We start from the raw sequence: 18903 nt of genomic DNA on the forward strand, positions 1-18903 counted from the left end.
GACCCGGAAGTAAACAGGTCGGACGTGACGCAAGCCACTCGACCTAGGGATGGTGGCTGGCCGGGTTGTCATGGAAACCGCTCCGGAGCCGGGATCTGGGAGCTGTGAGTGCTGACTGCGTGAACTCTGCCTCCACTTCCCGGACCTGCCACTTATCATGATCCACGAGCTGTACTCATGACTCCGCACAAGCAAGCAGGGGCTGACGGTCGGATCCCTCGCCCCCATTTTACGGACAGAAATACTGAGGCTCAAAGAGAGCCAGTGAGATGCTGAAATCACGCGTGATTGGAATCCAGCCTTGCTAAGGCTGCGGGTGTTACGGGCCGTGGGCGGCGGTTAGGAGTATGGGTCCTATTTTTAGCTTTGCCGCTTACTAGCTGTGTGACCTTGGACAAGTTACCTAACCTCTCTGAGCCTCAGCTTTCTAACCTGTAAAATTAAATAATAAAGCCAGGCGTGGTGGCACGCGACTGTAGTCCCAGCTACTCGGGAGGCTGAGGCGAGAGGATCGCTTGATCCCAGGTGTTCGAGACCAGCCTGGGCAACATAACGAGGCCACGTCTCTTAAAAAAAAAAAAAAAAAAAAAAGCCGGGCACGGCGGCTCACGCCTGTAATCCCAGCACTTACGCCTGTAATCCCAGCACTTTCGGATAAATTTTATATATATATATTTTATATATATATATTTTATATATATACATTATATATATATATTATATATATATTATATATATATTATATATATATTATATATATATTATATATATATTATATATATATTATATATATATTATATATATATTATATATATATTATATATATTATATATATATATTTTATATATATATATATAATCTGACATCCCCACCAGACCCTGAGCTTCTTATTCATCTATTTCCCTCCGAGCTCTGCACATGTCTGATGAGGAGGCACACAGTAGATGTTCATTGATTGTAGGATTCTCACTCTTGAGTCTTTGTGACCCCAGCTAAAACCGGTGGGGCTTGTGTGATGAGTCAGTGACACAATACTGGGAAATGTTTGGAGAACCAGCAATCTGCTGTCCAAACAGTAGCATTACTGTGTTTACCTGTCGTTGCCTGAGCACCGCTCAAGGTCCCTGTGTTCTTTATCAGCTCATGTTTAAGCTCCTCTCTTAATTATCTGCAATGTGATGATGTTCACAGGAATTCCATCTGAGACAAACTGTCCCACCTTAAGTCTGCCTTTTACAGCAACTCAGCACTCTGGTTTGGTAGCTCTTACAATATTGCATTTTCACGTGGGGCTGCTTTAAAAAGTCCCCTCCAGCTCTGTGGGTCTGTGACAGGCAAAAGAGAAACAAAGATTTTGAAGAAGGGCTTTACCAGTAGGAAAACCTGGTCATCGAAACTTGGTGACATCTACTATCAGAAAAGACCCAAAGTCTCCAAAGAGAGTCACATTTCTCATCTTTTTTTTTTTTGAGACGGAGTCTCGCTCTGTCACCCAGGCTGGAGTGCAGTGGCACGATCTCAGCTCACTGCAAGCTCCGCCTCCTGGGTTCACGCCATTCTCCTGCCTCAGCCTCCGGAGTAGCTGAGACTACAGACGCCTGCCACAAAGCCCGGCTAATTTTTTTGTATTTTTAGTAAAGACGGGGTTTCACCGTGTTAGCCAGGATGGTCTCACTCTCCTGACCTCGTGATCCACCCGCCTTGGCCTCCCAAAGTGCTGGGATTACAGACGTGAGCCACTGCGCCCAGCCCTTTTTTTTTTTTTTTTTTTTTTGAGACGGAGTCTTGCTCTGTCACCAGGCGCAATCTCGGCTCACTGCAACCTCCACCTCCTGGGTTCAAGCGATTCTCCTGCCTCAGCCTCCCGAGTAGCTGGGACTACCGGCACGCGCCACCACGCCCAGCTAATTTTTGTATTTTTAGTAGAGACGGGGTTTCACCAAGGTGGTCAGGATGGTCTCCGTCTCTTGACCTCGTGATCCGCCCGCCTCAGCCTCCCACAGTGCTAGGATTACAGGCGTGAGCCACTGTGTCCAGCCATGTTTCTCATCTTTTAAACACAGTTGAAGGTTTGTGATTTCTCTACTTGGTGATGTAGAAATGACAGGAGCGTCCTTTCCCGACTTTATTATATAATGATTAGCAGATTATATAAGGGTCACGTGACAATGATTAGGCACTTCTACTTCCGAAGAGCCAACAACACGAACAATCTACCTACCTCTTTCTATTTTTTAGTTTTTTTTTCCATCACCAAAGTAATACATGATTCCAACAATACAGAGGAGTATAGAACAAAAAGCAAAAGAGAAAAGCTACCCCATGACCCAGCAACTGGATTTCTCAAAATCTACTAGAGAAACATACACTGTGCCCAAAGAGACCTGTTGCATCATTGTTTCTAATGCAAAAGCAATAATAGGAAATATTTAAATCTCCATCACTGGGGTAATGGTATATCCATACTAACAAATACTGTGGATCGCTTGAAAAGGGTGATGCACGGCCGGGCGTGGTGGCTCACGCCTGTAATCCCAGCACTTTGGGAGGCCAAGGTGGGCGAATCACGAGGTCAGGAGATCGAGACCATCCTGGCCAACATGATGAAACCCCACCTCTACTAAAAAAAAAAAATTAGCCAGTCTGGTGGCAGGTGCCTGTAGTCCCAGCTACTTGGGAGGCTGAGGCAGGAGAATCGCTTGAACCTGGGAGGTGGAGGTTGCAGTGAACCGAGATGACACCACTGCACTCCAGCCTGGGCTACAGAGTGAGACTCCGTCTCAAAAAAAACAAAACAAAAAAACAAAGTCAACTGGGGACAGGAACACAGATACAGATATCTGTCTTTCATTCCACAAACACACATTTATGTGATCTGTATTAATATCTTTCTCCCCCAGAAGTCAGTGAACTCCATGAGGACAAAACTATGTCTGTTTTGTTCACAATTATATTACTACTACCTGACATATACGCACTACCTAGCACACAATAGGTTGTTCAACATAATTTGTTTCTGACCAGAATTTTCACTGAATACCTACCATGTGCCAAGGTTGATGTCAGATTTTTTTTTTTTTTAATTGAGACAGGGTCTCACTCTGTCACCCTGTCTGGAGTGTAGTGGCATGATCATAACTCACTGCAGCCTCAACATCCTAGGCTCAAGCGATCCTCCCACCTTAGCCTCCTGAGTGGCGGGGACCACAGTTGCACACCACCACATCCGGCTAATTTTGTTAACTGTTTTGTAGAGGGAGGGTCTCGCAATTTTGCCAAGGCTGCTCTCAAACTCCTGGGCTCAAGCGATCCTCCCACCTTGGCTTCCCAAGGTGCTGGGATTACAGGCACGAGTCACCATGCCCAGCCTGATGTTAGGTTTAAAGGGCATAACTGTGAGTGAGACACACAGTTCCTGCCCTCACAGAGCATCCAGTCTCCTTAACGGAAAGAGAATATTCATAACATAGGAGTAGGATGAATAAAACCCTAGAATTCAGGATAGAAGATGGTAAATGATATGAGAGGGGTATAGAGCTTAGAGCATGGAGAAGTGACCTCTGACAGGGTAAATTAAGGATAGCCTCCAGGAGGAAGTAGCATTTGAGCTGGGCTTTGAGTGACCTGGACATGTGAGGATGTCCAGCTTTCCTTCCAGCTGGAGTAAAGGGAGCAATCAAAGGCAAGGACCTGAGATCAAAAACTCAGCTACCTGTGGCTGGGCTCAGTGGCACAAGCCTGTAATCCCAGCACTTTGGGAGGCCGAGGCAGGTGGATCTCCTGAGGCCCAGAGTTCGAGACCAGCCTGACCAATACAGTGAAACCCCATCTGTACTAAAACCACAAAAATTAGCCAGCCTGTAGTAATGCCCGCCTGTGGTCCCAGCTACTCAGGAGGCTGAGGCTGGAGAATCGCTTGAATCTGGGAGGCGGAGGTGGCAGTGAGCCAAGATCACGCTACAGCACTCTAGCCTGGGACACAGAGGGAGGCCCTGTCTCAAAAAAGCAAAAACAAAAACAAAAACAAAAAGCAAAAACACAAACTCGGCTACCTGCAAGCACATAATGTGGGCAAATACGAGGTACTAGAGTACTATAGCCTCGCACTGCGTAGGACCAGAAATTAGTAATGTAATCTAACATAGTACCCGGCTCACAGTAGGCATCCAATAAGTACTTCAGTGAGAAAACAAATATTGTTGAATCCCTTCCATGCTTCAGCTGACTTGTGGCCAAGCTCCCCGCTCACCAGGCATGACGAGATACTCTGATTTTTGGAGAGGAGTTAGAGATCCAGATTGTTTGTTTATTTATTTATTTATTTATTTATTTAGAGATAAGGTCTTGATCTGTCATCCAGACTGGAGTACAGTGGCATGATCATGGCTCACTGCAGCCTCAAACTTCTGGGCTCAAGGGATCCTCCCACCCCAGCCTCCCACATAGGCGGGACTACAGGCTCATGCCATCATCCCAGTTAATTATTTTTTGAAGACATGGGATCTCACTGTGTTGCCCAGGGTGGTCTCAAACTCCTAGCTTCGGGTGATCCTCCCACTTCGACCCACCAAAGTGCTGGGATTACAGGCACCAGCCACTGCGTCCAGCCTGGAATCCAGATTTTTAAATAAAATTTCTTAATTATAAACACTATTTGTAAATATACCTCCTGTTTCTATCTGTTGAGAGGGCCTAGAAGAAATGGCACCCCTGTAGCAACAAGCACCTAGACTAAGACTAAGCAGATCTTAGTCCATGGAACCAGGGCTTCCTGGAGAAATGGCTGATTCCCAGGGATGGGTCAGGGAAATTACAACATGAGGTTGGAACATATTATTGAGCCAGAAAGTAGGAAGTGCCCAAAGAATGTTGGGACGTGTTGAAAGCACACAAAAGCCAGGATGGAGGGTCCCTATTGGCCAGATATGGGGCAATGTGAATATCAAAATAAATAATAATAACAGATTATAATAACTTAATTGTGGGAAGAGAAGTTATGAGCCCATACTAATGCTAAACATAAAATATCGTGCTTCAGCCAGGCATGGTGGCTCATGCCTGTAATCCCAGCACTTTGGGAGGCCGAGGCAGGTAGATCACCTGGGGTCAGGAGCCTGGCCAACATGGTGAAACCCCATCTCTACAAAAATACAAAACAAAATTAGCCGGGCATGGTGGCGGGTGTCTGTAATCCCAGCTACTTGGGAGGCTGAGGCAGGAGAATTACTTGAACCCAGAAGGTGGAGGTTGCAGGGAGCTGAGATTGCACCATTGCACTCCAGCCTGGGTGACAGAGCCAGACTCTGTCTCAAAAAAAAACAACAACCATGTTTTCCTTTTATTTTTTAGGCTAGTCAAGTGAAGCAGTGGTAATGGAGAAGAAACAAATCTATAACTGGTTGTGATGAATTAGTTGTAAGCACCACTGCAATTGGACCAGTCAATACCACGGTTATCACAGGAGCGTGTCTGAGGCTGTGTTTGGCCCTGAGTGCCAGGTCTGCACCCTGCACTAAGGATGGGTGAGGAACGACAGGCAGTCGAGCTGGTTCGTGCTACACGTAACGATAGTACCTACCAAAATACAGGTTAAATGAGATAGTCCTTGTGACACAATAACATGTTAATTACTCAATTAGCATTAGCTATCAGGAATCAATCCTTTTATATGTTTTAAAGCCTAGAGAAGCACTTTATCCATAGTGGCTGCTTATTACATTTATTACATTTCTCTTGATTGAATGAAATGATACAATTTTGCTAACTACTAGCTCTTACTTCCCATACTGTTTTCTTTTCAGGATCCTCACTCTGATCTAAGAGCATAATTTAATTGTGTTGTCAGACAGCTTATCTTCAGGGTTATGACATGGAGTCAGACTGCCTGGGACATCATCTTTATTTATTTATTTATTTTTTGAGACAGGGTCTCTCTCTGTCACCCAGGCTAGAGTGCAGTGGTGCCATCTTGGCTCACTGCAACCTCCACCTCCCAGGCTCAAGCGATCCTCCTACCTCAGCCTCCCAAGTAACTGGGACTACAGGTGTGCGCCACCATGCCCTTGTATTTTTTGTAGAGACAGGGTTTATTCATGTTGCCTAGGCTGGTCTGAAACTCATGAGTTCAAGCAATCCACCCGCCTTGGCCTCCCAAAGTGCTGGGATTACAGGTGTGAGCCACTGCGCCCAGCCTCATCATCTTTCTAAGCCGCAGTTTCCCCACCTGTAAAATGGAGCTGATCATAGTATCTTCTTCATAAGGTTATTTTGCATATTGAATGGGATAACACGTGCAAAGAAGTTCCCCCAGTGCCTGGAAGGCAGTGATCCTGCAATAAATGTTATCCACGATTAGGATTCTTGTTGTCCCACATGAATTTGCTGGGTGCTACAGATTCCGTCTGGCTCCCAAAGCTCAGAATTCATTCTGGCCTCCCACGGGTGGAGGCAGGGTTTGGGGGAGGTTTGTAACTCTAAAGATGGCACGTCTTGAACTGAAAGCTGGCGCTGTCAAGCTTCTTCACAATCAGTAAGAACGGCTTTCTTCCCCCTTTTCCCTAAATATAAACCCAACTGCCAATCGCTTTAAAGTCTTCATGTCTGCAGCAGGAGCAACCCACGAGTCCAAAGGTGAGGCAGCTGGCAGAGGGCTGTTGTTAGTGGGATCCACCCAGCCCAGCCCAGCTCCAAGGAGACACACTTCATGGGACTGGATGTGGGCAACTCAGCATTTCTTCCTTATGATTCTTAATTGCGCCTGAAAACAGTAACCCCAAAGTTACGAGCCCCCGTGTGTACTATAACAGTCTCTTAAAATACTGGGTTTCAGGGCTGGGCACAGTGGCTCACTTGTGTAATCCCAGCACTTTGGGAGGCCGAGGCAGGCAGATCACTTGAGGTCAGGAGTTCAAGACCAGCCTGGCCAACATAGTGAAACACCATCTCTAGTAAAAATGCTAAAATTAGCCGGGCATGGTGGCTCATGCCTGTAATCCGAGCTACTTGGGAGGCTGAGGCAGGAGAATTGCTTGAAGCAGGAGGCGGAGGTTTTAGTGAGCCGAGATTGCACCACTGCACTCCAACCTGGGCAACAGAGCGAGACTCCATCGCAAAAAAAAAAAAAAGGTATTGGGTTTTAGGAGACCGCTTGCTGGAAGCAAACATCTTTGTCCTTCCCTCTCCCTTGAAGCAAGCAAAGGAAAGCCACACACAGGTTGTCCTTATTACATAGCAACATTATCCCTAAGCCAGAAGTCGAAGTAGGCTCTGGAGCCGAAAGGCTTTTAAGTTCAGATCCTAGCCCTGCCGCTTTCCATCTGTGTGACCTTGGATAAGCTATCTAACCTCTCTGGGACTGCCTCTATTTCCTTATCAGTAAAATGGGATTAATAGTACCCTTGAGGATTATTGAGAGATTAAATGAGCTAATAATACACGATGCCAAGTGCAGAGTGAGCATTCAACACAAGCTAGATATGACTGACTCAGTCACAGGGCTTGCCAGGCTGGGATGTAGAGTCAGCCTCAGACCAATGGGGAACATAATGGGACTTATGCCATCATGGTCAGGCCTTGACACCTTGCATTTATGCTGCTCAAAAGAGTAGGATTTTGGCTAGGGGCCATGGCTCACGCATGTAATCCCAATGCTTTGAGAGGGCGAAACTGGAGGATTGCTTGAGGCCAGGAGTTGGAGACCAGTCTAGGCTACATAGTAAAGCCCCATCTCTCCAAAAAATTTTAAAAATTAGGTAGACACGTGGCATGAGCCCATAGTCCTAGCTACTGGGGAGGCTGAGATGGGAGAATCTCTTGAGCCCAAGAGTTTGGGGTTACAGTGAACTGTGATGGCACCACTGCACTCCAGCCTCAGCAACAGAGTGAGACCCTGTCTTTAAAAAAAAAATAAGTTAAAAAAAGAGTAGAATTGTATAATATCCAGAATATATGAAGAATTTCTATAACTCAACAACAAATAGACAACCCAATTTAAAAATGGGCAAAGGTGGCTGGGCATGGTGGCTCACACCTGTAATCCCAGCACTTTCGGAAGCCAAGGGGGGCAGATCATTTGAGCTCAAGAGTTCAAGACCAGCCTGGCCAACATGGCGAAATCCCATCTCTGCTAAAAATGCAAAAATTGGCCGGGCACAGTGGCTCACACCTGTAATCCCAGCACTTTGGGAGGCTGAGGCAGGAGGATCACCTGAGATCGGGAGTTCAAGACCAGCTTGGCCAACATGGTGAAACTCCATCTCTACTAAAAATACACTGGGTGCAGTGGCTCATGCCTGTAATCCCAGCACTTTGGGAAGCCAAGGTGTGTGGATCACCTGAGTTTGGGAGTTCAAGACCAGTCTGGCCAACATAGTGAAATCCTATCTCTACTAAAAATACAAAAATTAGCCAGGCATGGTGGCATGTGCCTGTAATCCCAGCTGCTTGGGAGGCTGAGGCAGGATAATCGCTTGAACCCAGGAGGTGGAGGTTGCAGTGAGTCGAGATTGCGCCATTGCACTCCAGCCTGGGTGACAACAGCGAAACTCTGTCTCAAAAAAAAAAAATTAAAAAAAATACAAAAATTAGCTGGGTGTGGTGGCAGGCCCCTGTAATCCCAGCTACTTGGGAGGCTGAGGTGAGAGAATCACTTGAACCTAGGAGGTGGAGGTTGCAGTGAGCCAAGATCTCACCACTGCACTCCAGTCTGGGCAACAGAGTGAGATTCTATCTCAAAATAAATAAATAAATAAAATAAAAAATGGGCAAAGGACTTGAATAGACATTTCGCCAAAGAAGATACACAGATGGCCAATAACCATGTGAAAAGATGTGTGTCATCACTAATCATTAGGGAAATGTAAATCAAAACCACAGTGAGATTCCACTTCAAACCCTCTAGGGTGGCTGTAATAAAATGTTTTTGAAAAGGAAAATAACAAATCTTGGCAATGATGTAAAGAATGGAATACTTGTACTTGCTGGTGGGAATGTAAAATGGTGCAGCCGCTGTAAAGAACAGTCTGGCAGTTCCTCAAAAAGTTAAATACAGAATGACCATATGACTCAGCAATTCTGCTCCTAGGCATATGCCTGAAAGAATTGAAAATAAGGACTCAAAACAGACACTTGTACATCAATGTTCATTGCAGTATTATTCACATTAGCCAAAAGGTAGAAACGACCCAAGTGTTTGCTGACAGATGAATGGATGAACAAAATGTGGTACATCCATACAGTGGAATATTATTCAGCCTTAAAAAGGGAGGAAATTCCAATGCTACATCATGGATAAACCTTAAAAATATTATGTTAAGTGAAAGAAGCCAGTCACAAAAGGACAAATATTGTGTGATTCCACTTAGATGAGATGTCTGTAATAGGCAAATTCATAGAGACAGAAAAAGGATTAGAGGTTACCAGTGGCTGGAGCGGGAGGAATGGGGAGCTATTTCTTATAGATGGAGTTTCTGTTTAGGTTGCTGAAAAAATTTTGGAAACAGAGGCGATGTTTGCACAACATTGTGAATGTAATTAATGCCACTAAAGTAAATGCTTTATGGTGGTTAAAATGGCAATTTTTATGTTATGTATGTTATCACAATAAAAAAATTTTGAGGGGGGCCAGGCCAGTGGCTCACGCCTGTAATCCCAGCACTTTGGGAGGCTGAGGTGGGTGGATCACTTGAGGTCAGGAGTTCGAGACCAGCCTGGCCAACATGGTGAAACCCTGTCTCTACTAAAAATACAAAAAAATTAGCTGGACGTGGTGGCACACATCTGAAATCCCAGCTACTAGGGAGGCTGAGGGAGAAGAATTACTTGAACCCGGGAGGCAAAGGTTGCAGTGAGCCGAGATGGTACCACTGCACTCCAGCCTGGGCAACAAAGTGAGACTCCATCTCAAAAAATAAATAAATAAATAAATAAATAACAAAAGATCTGGACAGACATTTCACAGAGATAAAACATACAAATGGCCGATAAACAAATGAAAAGGTACTCAACGTCATTATTCATTATGAAATCTAAAATTGCACAATACCACTACACACTCACTAGAATGGCTAAAAGTGTCTGACAACCAAATGTTGGTGAGGATGTGAAGCAACTCATACCTGGTTAGTGGCCATGGGAAGTAGTTGGAAAATGGCTTGGTTTGGCAGTTTCTAATAAAATTAAACACACATTGGCCGGGCGCGGTGGCTCATACCTGTAATCCCAGCACTTTGGAAGGCCAAGGCGGGCAGATCACCTGAGATCAGGAGTTCAAGACCAGCCTGGCCAACATGGTGAAACCCCATCTCTACAAAAATACAAAAATTAGCCGGGCATGATGGCAGGTGTTTGTAATCCCAGCTACTCAGGTGGCTGGGGCGGAAGAATTGCTTGAACCCAGGAGGCAGAAGTTGCAGTGAGCTGAGATCATGCCATTGCATTCCAGCCTGGGCAACAGCAAGACTCCATCTCAAAAACAAACAAACAAAACAAAAACAAACAAACAAAAACAAAAAAAATTAAACACACATTTACCAAATGACCCGTAAATCCTACTTCTATGTGAATGCTTAGTTTTGAAATGTCTTGTTAATTGTGACGGCTTTGTTCTATCCTTAGCCAATGTCTTAAGTCACAATATACACGTGAGGTGCAGTTTATTGTAGATGAAGGTGGATTCAAATCCCCTATTTCAATGTCTTCTTGTTAGTATTCATTATTTGGTTGTAGTTCTTGTCAGATATTATGAGATCATTATGTTTTTACCTCCTTACGTGACTGACCCTTGATATAATAGAAACTGTAAAATGCTATGAGCTGGTGGGATAACTGATGAAATGCAATTTTCTGGAGGCAGTTTTTTTTTTTTTTTTTTTTTTTTGAGACAGGCTCTCACTCTGTCGCCAAGGCTGGGGTGCAGTGGCGCAGTCTTGGCTCACTGCAACCTCTGCCTCCTGGGTTCAAGTGATTCTCCTGCCTTAGCCTCCTCAGTAGCTGGGATTAATAGGCATGCACCACCACACCCGGCTAATTTTTGTATTTTTTTTTTGGTAGAGACCGGGGTTTCACTATGTTGGCCAGGCTGGTCTCAAACTCCTGACCTCAAGTGATACACCAGCCTCTGCCTCCCAAAGTGTTGGGATTACAGGCGTGAGCCGCCCCTGCCAGGGGCGGCATTTTTATGTGATCATCCCCGCGTGGCTTTCCTGTTTGAGACTGAATAATTCACTGTTACATTTCCAACACTTAGCAGGATACTTAGCACATAGGGTTATTGATTGAATGAATATTTACATGCCAGTGTTTCCTCTGTTGAGACTCCTTTTAGGCTGAGACTCTGTCTTTTTTTTTTTAATTTTTGTTTTCAGGCAATGTACAGTAAGCCATGATGGGCAGAGGCAAGAAATACTTAGAGAATAAAGGAGCCGGTGTTCTCTTCGCAGGGCCAGGTGAGTCTGTGAGATGCTCACACGCCCCCTGGTGGTGTCAGTAGGAATTCTTCCTGGCGCTCAGCAATTTGGCAATCTTGAAGAACCAGCTGAAATCAAGATAAAATTATCTGCCCACAAGCTTAAAAATGTAGCAATACATGATGGGGTAAATTATGCCTAACTTAGACAAGTATAGCGATAAATTTTACATGTGGCCTGAGGCTAATAGAACTCTGACTCCTGAGAGTTACAGGATTTGAGGTCTGGAGTTATTTCCGATTCATCTTAACTGTTCTTAATGCATCATTGTTTATTTTTTCTTTTTTTAAGAGAAAAAAAGTCACCAAGGCTGGAGTGCAATAGCACAATCATGGCTCATTGCAGCCTCAACGTCCTGGGATCAAGCAGTCCTCCTCAGCCTCCCAAAGTGCTGAGCCCCCATGTGCGTGCCACTATGCCCAGATATTTTTTGTATTTGTTGTAGGGATGGGATCTTGCTATGTTGCCCAGGGTAGTCTCGAACTCCTGGGCTCCAGGCAATTGCCTTAGCCTCTCAAAGTGCTGGGATTACAGATGTGAGCCACCTCACCTGGTCCCGAATTTTTAATTAAAAAGGGGTGCATGAACTTGATATAAATATTTAGACAACACAAGAGGAAACAGAAGGAAAAGTCTTTCTCCAGGCCCAGAACCTAAAACCCAGTCCCTTAGTTCCCCTTTTGTGTTGTTTTTTTCGTTTCTTTTCATATAAAATAGAGACAGCATCTTACCATGTTTCCCGGGCTGGTCTCAAACCGCCAGGCTCAAGTGATCCACCTGCCTTAGCCTCCCAAAGTGCTGGGATTACAGGCGTGACCCACCACACCCAGTCCATTTTCCCTTTCTAATAGGAACCATTGGTACCAGATTCTCAGAAATCATCCCAGGAGGCCGGGCGCGGTGGCTCACGCCTGTAATCCCAGCACTTTGGGAGGCCGAGGCAGGTGGATCACCTGAGGTCAGGAGTTCGAGACCAGCCTGGCCAACATGGTGAAATCCCGTCTCTACTAAAAATATAAAAAAATTAGCCAGGCGTGGTAGGGGGTGCCTGTAATCCCAGCTACCCAGGAAGCTGAGGCAGGAGAATTGCTTGAACCCAGGGGATGGAGGTTGCAGTGAGCCAACATGGTCCCACTGCCCTCCAGCCTGGGTGAGAACTCCAGCCTGGGTGAGAGTGAGACTCCGTCTCAAAAAAAAAAAATCTTTCCAGTAGGGCAATTGCCTCATCCTGTTTTGCCCGGGACTTTCCCAGTTTTGGCACTGAAAGTCTCACATCCTGGGAAACCCCTCACTCCCAGGCAAACCTGGACACTTGGTCACCCTACTTTCCAAAGGCATCTATTTATCATATACAAACATATATTTATATTAGTTGCATTACTTGGCATCTTGATGTTGTTTTAATTAAAAATATTTTTTGGGCCAGGTGCAGTGGCTCACACCTGTAATCCCAGCACTTTGGGAGGCCAAGGTGGGCAGATCACTTGAGGTCAGGAGTCCAAGACCAGCCTGGCCAACATGGTGAAACCCCGTCTCTACTAAAAATACAAAAGTTAGCCAGGTGCAGGGGCGCGTGTCTGTAATTCCAGCTACTTGAGAGGCTGAGGTAGGAGAATCTCTTGAACCCAGGAGGCGGAGGTTGCAGTGAGCTGAGATCGTACCACTGCACTCCAGTCTGGGTGACGGAGCAAGACTCCATCTTTAAAAAAAGTTATATATATATATATATAATATATATATATATATATATGAATGAGATGATTCAATATCAGCTTCATATTTATTTAACAAATATTTATGTAGTTACCTAGCCTGCAGCAGGCATTATTTTGGAAGCTGAAAGTACAGCAGTAAACGAAATTGACAAAACCTCCTGACCTCATGGAATTGACATACTAGTAATTATATCTATTGCATTTATTTAATCAACCCCCAATCATCATTTTGGTTGCTTCCAGTATCTTCCTACTGTGACAACGCTGTCCTGGATATCCGTGTGCATGTAGCTGTCTCACATGCATGAGGGTATCTATAGCAGCGCTGTCCAATAGATCTTCCTGCAACGATGGAAATGTTCTATGTCTGCTCTTTTCAATATGTAGCCATGAATCACTTGTGGCTATTGAGCACTAGACATATGGCTAGTAAGACTGAGGAATAGAATTTTAAATTTTATTTAGTTTTGTTTTGTTTTATTTTGTTTTGAGACAAAGTCTTGCTCTGTAGCCCAGGCTGGAGTGCAGTGGCGCAGTCTCGGCTCACTGCAAGCTCCGCCTCCCGGGTTGACGCCCGTCTCCTGCCTCAGCCTCCTGAGTAGCTGGGACTACAGGCATCCGCCACCACACCTGGCTAATTTCTTTGTATTTTTTAGTAGAGACGGGGTTTCACTGTGTTAGCCAGGATGGTCTCGATCTCCTGCCCTCATGATCCACCCACCTCGGCCTTCCAAAGTGCTGGGATTACAGCTGTGAGCCACCGCGCCTGGCCTTCTTTTTTTTTTTTTGAGAAAGGGTCTCTGTCAGTCAGGCTGGAATGCAGTGGCACAATCATGTCTCACTGCAGCCTCGACCTCTAGAGCTTAAGCGATCCTCCCACTTTAGCCTCCTGAGTAGCTGGGACCACAAGTGTGCACCACCACACGTAGCTAGTTTTTTTTTTAATGTAAAGATGGGGGGGGTCTTGCTATGTTGATTAAGCTGATCTCGAACTCCTGGCCTCAAGTGATCCTCCCATGTTGACCTCCCAAAGTGCTGGGATTACAGGTGTGAGCCACTGCACCTGGCATTAATTTTTTTTTTTTTTTTTTCGAGACGGGGTCTTGCTCTTGCCCAGACTGGAGTGCAGTGGCAAGATTACAGCTCACTGATGCTTTGAACTCCTGGGCTCAAGCAACCCTCCTCCGAGTAGCTAAGACTACAGGCACATGCCACTGCACTCAGCTAATTTTATGTTTGTTTGTTTGTAGACAGCGGGGTCTTGGTACGTTGCCCAGGTTGATCTTGAACTCCTGGCCTCAAGTGATCCTCCCACTTATTTTTGTATTTTTTGTAGAGATGGGGGAGGGAGTTGGGGGCGGTGGGGTGTCTCACTGTGTTACCCAGGATGGTCTCAAACCCCTGGACAAAAGCAATCCACCCGCCTCAGCAACCCAAAGTGCTGGGATTACAGGCGTGAGCCACCATGCCCAGCCCTTTCTTAAATTTAAGCAAACAAATTTTAATAATGATGCCTGATGCCTGTAATCCCAGCACTTTGGGAGACCAAGACAGGAGGACCATTTGAGCTCAAGAGTTCGAGACCAGCCTGGGCAACATGGTGAAACCCTGTCTCTACAAAAAATTTAAAAATTAGCTGGGTGTGGTGTGCACGCCTGTAGTCCCAGCTACTTGGGAGGCTGGGGTGGGAGGATGGCTTGCGCCCATGAGGCGGAGGTTGCAGTGAGCCAAGATTGTGCCATTGCCCTCCAGTTTGGGCAACAGAGCCAGACCCTGTCTCAAAAAAGAAAAAAAAGCCTAGGCAACATAGTGAGACCCCATCACTACAAAAAATAGAAAAAATAGCTAAGTGTGATGGCACAAGCCTGTAGTCTCAGCTACTCAGGAGGCTAAGGCAGGAGGATCACTTGAGCCTGGGAAGTCAAAGCTGCAGTGAGCTGTGATCACACCACTGCACTCCTCCATCCTGGGTGACAGAGTGAGACTCTGTCTCAAAAAAAAAAAAAAAAAGGAAAGAAAGGAAGAAAGAAAGGGAGGGAGGGAAGGAGGGAAGGAAGGAAGGGAGGGAGGGAGGGAAGAAGGGAAGGAAGGGAGGGAGGGAGGGAAGAAGGGAAGGAAGGAAGGGAGAGAGGGAGGGATGGAGGGAGGGAGGGAGGAAGGAAGGAAGGAAGCAAGGAAGGAGGGAAGGAAAAAAGGAAGGAAAAATTTAGGCTGGGCGCAGTGGCTCCGCCTATAATCCCTAGCACTTTGGGAGGCCGAGGCAGGCAGATCATGAAGTCAGGAGATCGAGACCATCGTGGCTAACATGGTGAAATCCCGTCTCTACTAAAAATACAAAAAATATTAGCCGGGCGTGGTGGTGGGCGCCTGTAGTCCCAGCTACTCAGGAGGTTGAGGCAGGAGAATGGCATGAACCTAGGAGGCGGAGCTTGCAGTGAGCTCAGATCGCGCCACTGCACTCCAACCTGGGGGACACAGCGAGACTCCGTCTCAAAAAAAAAAAAAATTAATTTAAAAGAATTTTTTTTGAGACTGAGTTTCACTCTTGTTGCCCAGGCTGGAGTGCAGTGGCTCGTTCTCCACTCACTGCAACCTCTGCCTCCTAAGTTCAAGTGATTCTCCTGCCTCAGCCTCCCGAGTAGCTGGGACTACAGGCATGCACCACCAGGCCTGGTTAATTTTTGTATTTTTAGTAGAGACAGGGTTTCACCATGTTGGTCAGGCTGGTCTTGAGCTCCTGACCTCAGGTGATCCACCCGCCTCAGCCTCCTCCTGCTGAGATTACAGACATGAGCCGCCATACCCAGCTTTTTTTTTTTTTTTAAAGAACATGATTCAACTGTATTGCTGTCTACAAGAAACTCACTTTATAGACTGGTTCTGAAAGGATGGAAAAAGATATTTCATGCAAATAGTGACCAAAGAAGAAGAGCGCTGGCAATACTAATATCAGAAAAATTACTTGTCCAGGCCGGGCACAGTGGCTCACATCTGTAATCCTAGCACTTTGGGAGGCTGAGGCAGGTGCATCGCCTGAGGTCGGGAGTTCGAGACCAGCCTAAAAAATATGGTGAAATCCTGTCTCTACTAAAAATACCAAAATTAGCCAGGTGTGGTCATGCATGCCTGTAGTCTCAGCTACTCAGGAGGCTGAGACAGGAGAATCACCTGAACCCAGGAGACAGAGGTTGCAGTGAGCCAAGATCACACCACTGCACTCCAGCCTGGACGACAGAGCAAGACCCTGTCTCAAAAAAAGAAAAAAGAAAAATTACTTGTCCAAAAGATTACAAGAGATAAAAAAGGCATTGTATGTTAATAAAAAGTTCAATACAAGAAGATATAACAATTATAAACATTTATGTACCTAATAACAGACCATCAGAACATATGAAGCAAAAATTGGTAGAATTGAAGGAAGAAATAGACAATTCCACAATAATAGTTAAAGACTTCAATGCCCCACTCCCAAGAATAAATAGAACAAACAGGAAACAAGTAAGGAAATAAAGGACTTGAGCGACACAGTAAGACAACCAGGTCTAACACATGTACAGACACTCCCTAGCAACAACAGCATCCACATTCTTCTCAGGCACACATGGGATATCCTCCAGGATGGACCATATGTTAGGCCACAAATTAAGCCTCAAGAGATTTTAAAAGGTAGACATCAGCCAGCCGTGGTGGCTCAGGCCTGTAATCCCAGCACTTTCGGAGGCTGAGGCAGGAGGATTGCTCGTGCCCAGGAGTTTGAGACCAGCCTGGGCAACACAGCAAGACTTTATCTCTACAAAAAGAGACAGAAGAAAAGAAGAAAGAGAGAGAGAGAAAGATAAGAAGGAAAGAAAGAAGAAATAAAAGAGATCATACCAAATATCTTCTCCAAGCACAATTGGATAAGGCTAGAAATCAATATGGGGGAGTAAAAAAAAAAATCAATATCAAAGGAAAACTGGAAAATTCACAAATTTGTGGAAATTTACACACTCTTAAAGAACCAATGGATCAAAGAAGAAATCACAAGGGAAATTAGAAAATACTCAGAAACAGGCCAGGCTGGGTGGCTCACGCCTGTAATCACAGCACTTTGGGAGGCCGAGGTTGGCGGATCACTTTAGGTCAGGAGTTTGAGACCAGCCTGGCCAACATTGTGAAACCCTGTCTCTACTAAAAATACAAAAATTAGCCAGGCGTGGTGGCAGTCACCTGTAATCCCAGCTACTTGGGAGGCTGAGGCAAGGGAACTGCTTGAATCCAGGAGAGGGAGGCTGCAGTGAGCAGAGATCGCACCAATACACTCCAGCCTGGGCGACAGAGTGAGACTCTATCTCAAAATAAATAAATTAATTAAATAAATAGAGAAAATATTGAGAAACAAATGAAAACAAAAACACAGCATGCCAAAATTTACTGGACACAGTGAAAGCAGTGCTCAGGGGAAATTTTATAGCTATAAGTGCTTCAAAATCATAGACAGAAAATTGCCAGGGCCTGGGGGTATAGGGATGGGAGGAGGGAACAGGAAGTTATTGTTTGATGGGGACAGAGTTTCAGTTTCAGTTTAGCAAGAAGCCCAGAATTCTAGAGATAGCTGATGGTGATGATTGCACAATATGAAATGAATGTACTTTGTTGTTGAGTGTTTTTTGTTTTGTTGTTGTTTTTTTTTTTGAGACGGAGTCTCGCTCTGTCGCCCAGACTGGAGTACAGTGGCGCGATCTCGGCTCACTGCAAGCTCCGCCTCCCAGGTTCACGCCATTCTCCTGCCTCAGCCTCCCGAGTAGCTGGGACTTACAGGCGCCCGCCACCACGCCAGGCTAATTTTTTGTATTTTTAGTAGAGACGGGGTTTCACCGTGTTAGCCAGGTTGTGGTTTTTTTTTTTTTTTTCAGATGGAGTTTCGTTCTTCTTGCCCAGGCTGGAGTTTAGTGACTGTTGGAGTGAGTGAGCGATCCTGGCCCACGGCAACCTTCGCCTCCCAGGTCAAAGGCTTCTCCTGCCTCAGCGTCCTGAGTAGCTGAGGCTACAGGCATGGGCCACCACGCCTGGCTAATTTTTGTGTTGTTAGTAGAGACGGGGTTTCACCATGTTGGCCAGGCTGCTCCACCCACCTCGGCCTCCCAAAGTGCTGAGATTACAGACGTAAGCCACCGTGCCCAGCTCCTTTGTATAAATAAATGATATTGATTTTCTTCTTGCAGCTCAGGAATTAGATCTGTTATTAGAATTTGCTTAAATTTAAGAAATGGCTGGGCACGGTGGCTCACCGCTGTAATCCCAGCACTTCGGGTTACCGAGGCGGGCGGATCGCTTGCGTCCAAGAGTTCGAGGCCAGCCTCGGCAACATAGCGAGACCCGCCCGCTCTCCGCACCGCTCCTTCCCCCCCGTCCTTTCCTTGTCTCTACAAAAATTACAAAAATAAATAAATTAGTCCGGCATGGTGGTGACTGCCTGTGGTCCAGCTACGCAGGAGGCTGAGGTGGGAGGATCGCTTGAACCCCGGAGGTCGAGGCTGCAGGGAACCATGATCGCGCCACTGAACATCAGCGTGGGCGACAAAGCAAGACCTTGTCCCAAAATAGATTAAATAAATAAATAAATAAATTTAAGGAAAAAGCAACTTGATTCGAAGATAAATAGTGATACTGCAAGTAGTGCCGAACTAACGATAAATTTGGAAAACAGCGGCCCACGCGCAGAGCCCGTCCCAATTCTGGCA

The 18903-nt window shown here is 45.7% G+C and overlaps 1 long non-coding RNA gene across 2 annotated transcripts; it reads left to right on the forward strand.

Moving 5' to 3' along the window:
• The first annotated feature begins 79 nt into the window (after positions 1-79).
• Positions 80-18848, forward strand: LOC112130346 (uncharacterized). 2 transcript variants are annotated; one of them, XR_010138752.1, is made up of 4 exons: positions 80-345; positions 5350-5548; positions 11364-11444; positions 18076-18848. It is a non-coding gene; the product is annotated as an uncharacterized LOC112130346 (long non-coding RNA). The 2 variants fall into 2 exon arrangements; XR_008517195.1 differs by lacking the exon at positions 18076-18848 and having other exon boundaries at positions 11364-11450.
• The last annotated feature ends 55 nt before the right edge of the window (positions 18849-18903 follow it).

Source organism: Pongo abelii, chromosome 21 (assembly GCF_028885655.2).
Source record: "Pongo abelii isolate AG06213 chromosome 21, NHGRI_mPonAbe1-v2.0_pri, whole genome shotgun sequence".
NCBI lineage: Eukaryota > Metazoa > Chordata > Mammalia > Primates > Hominidae > Pongo > Pongo abelii.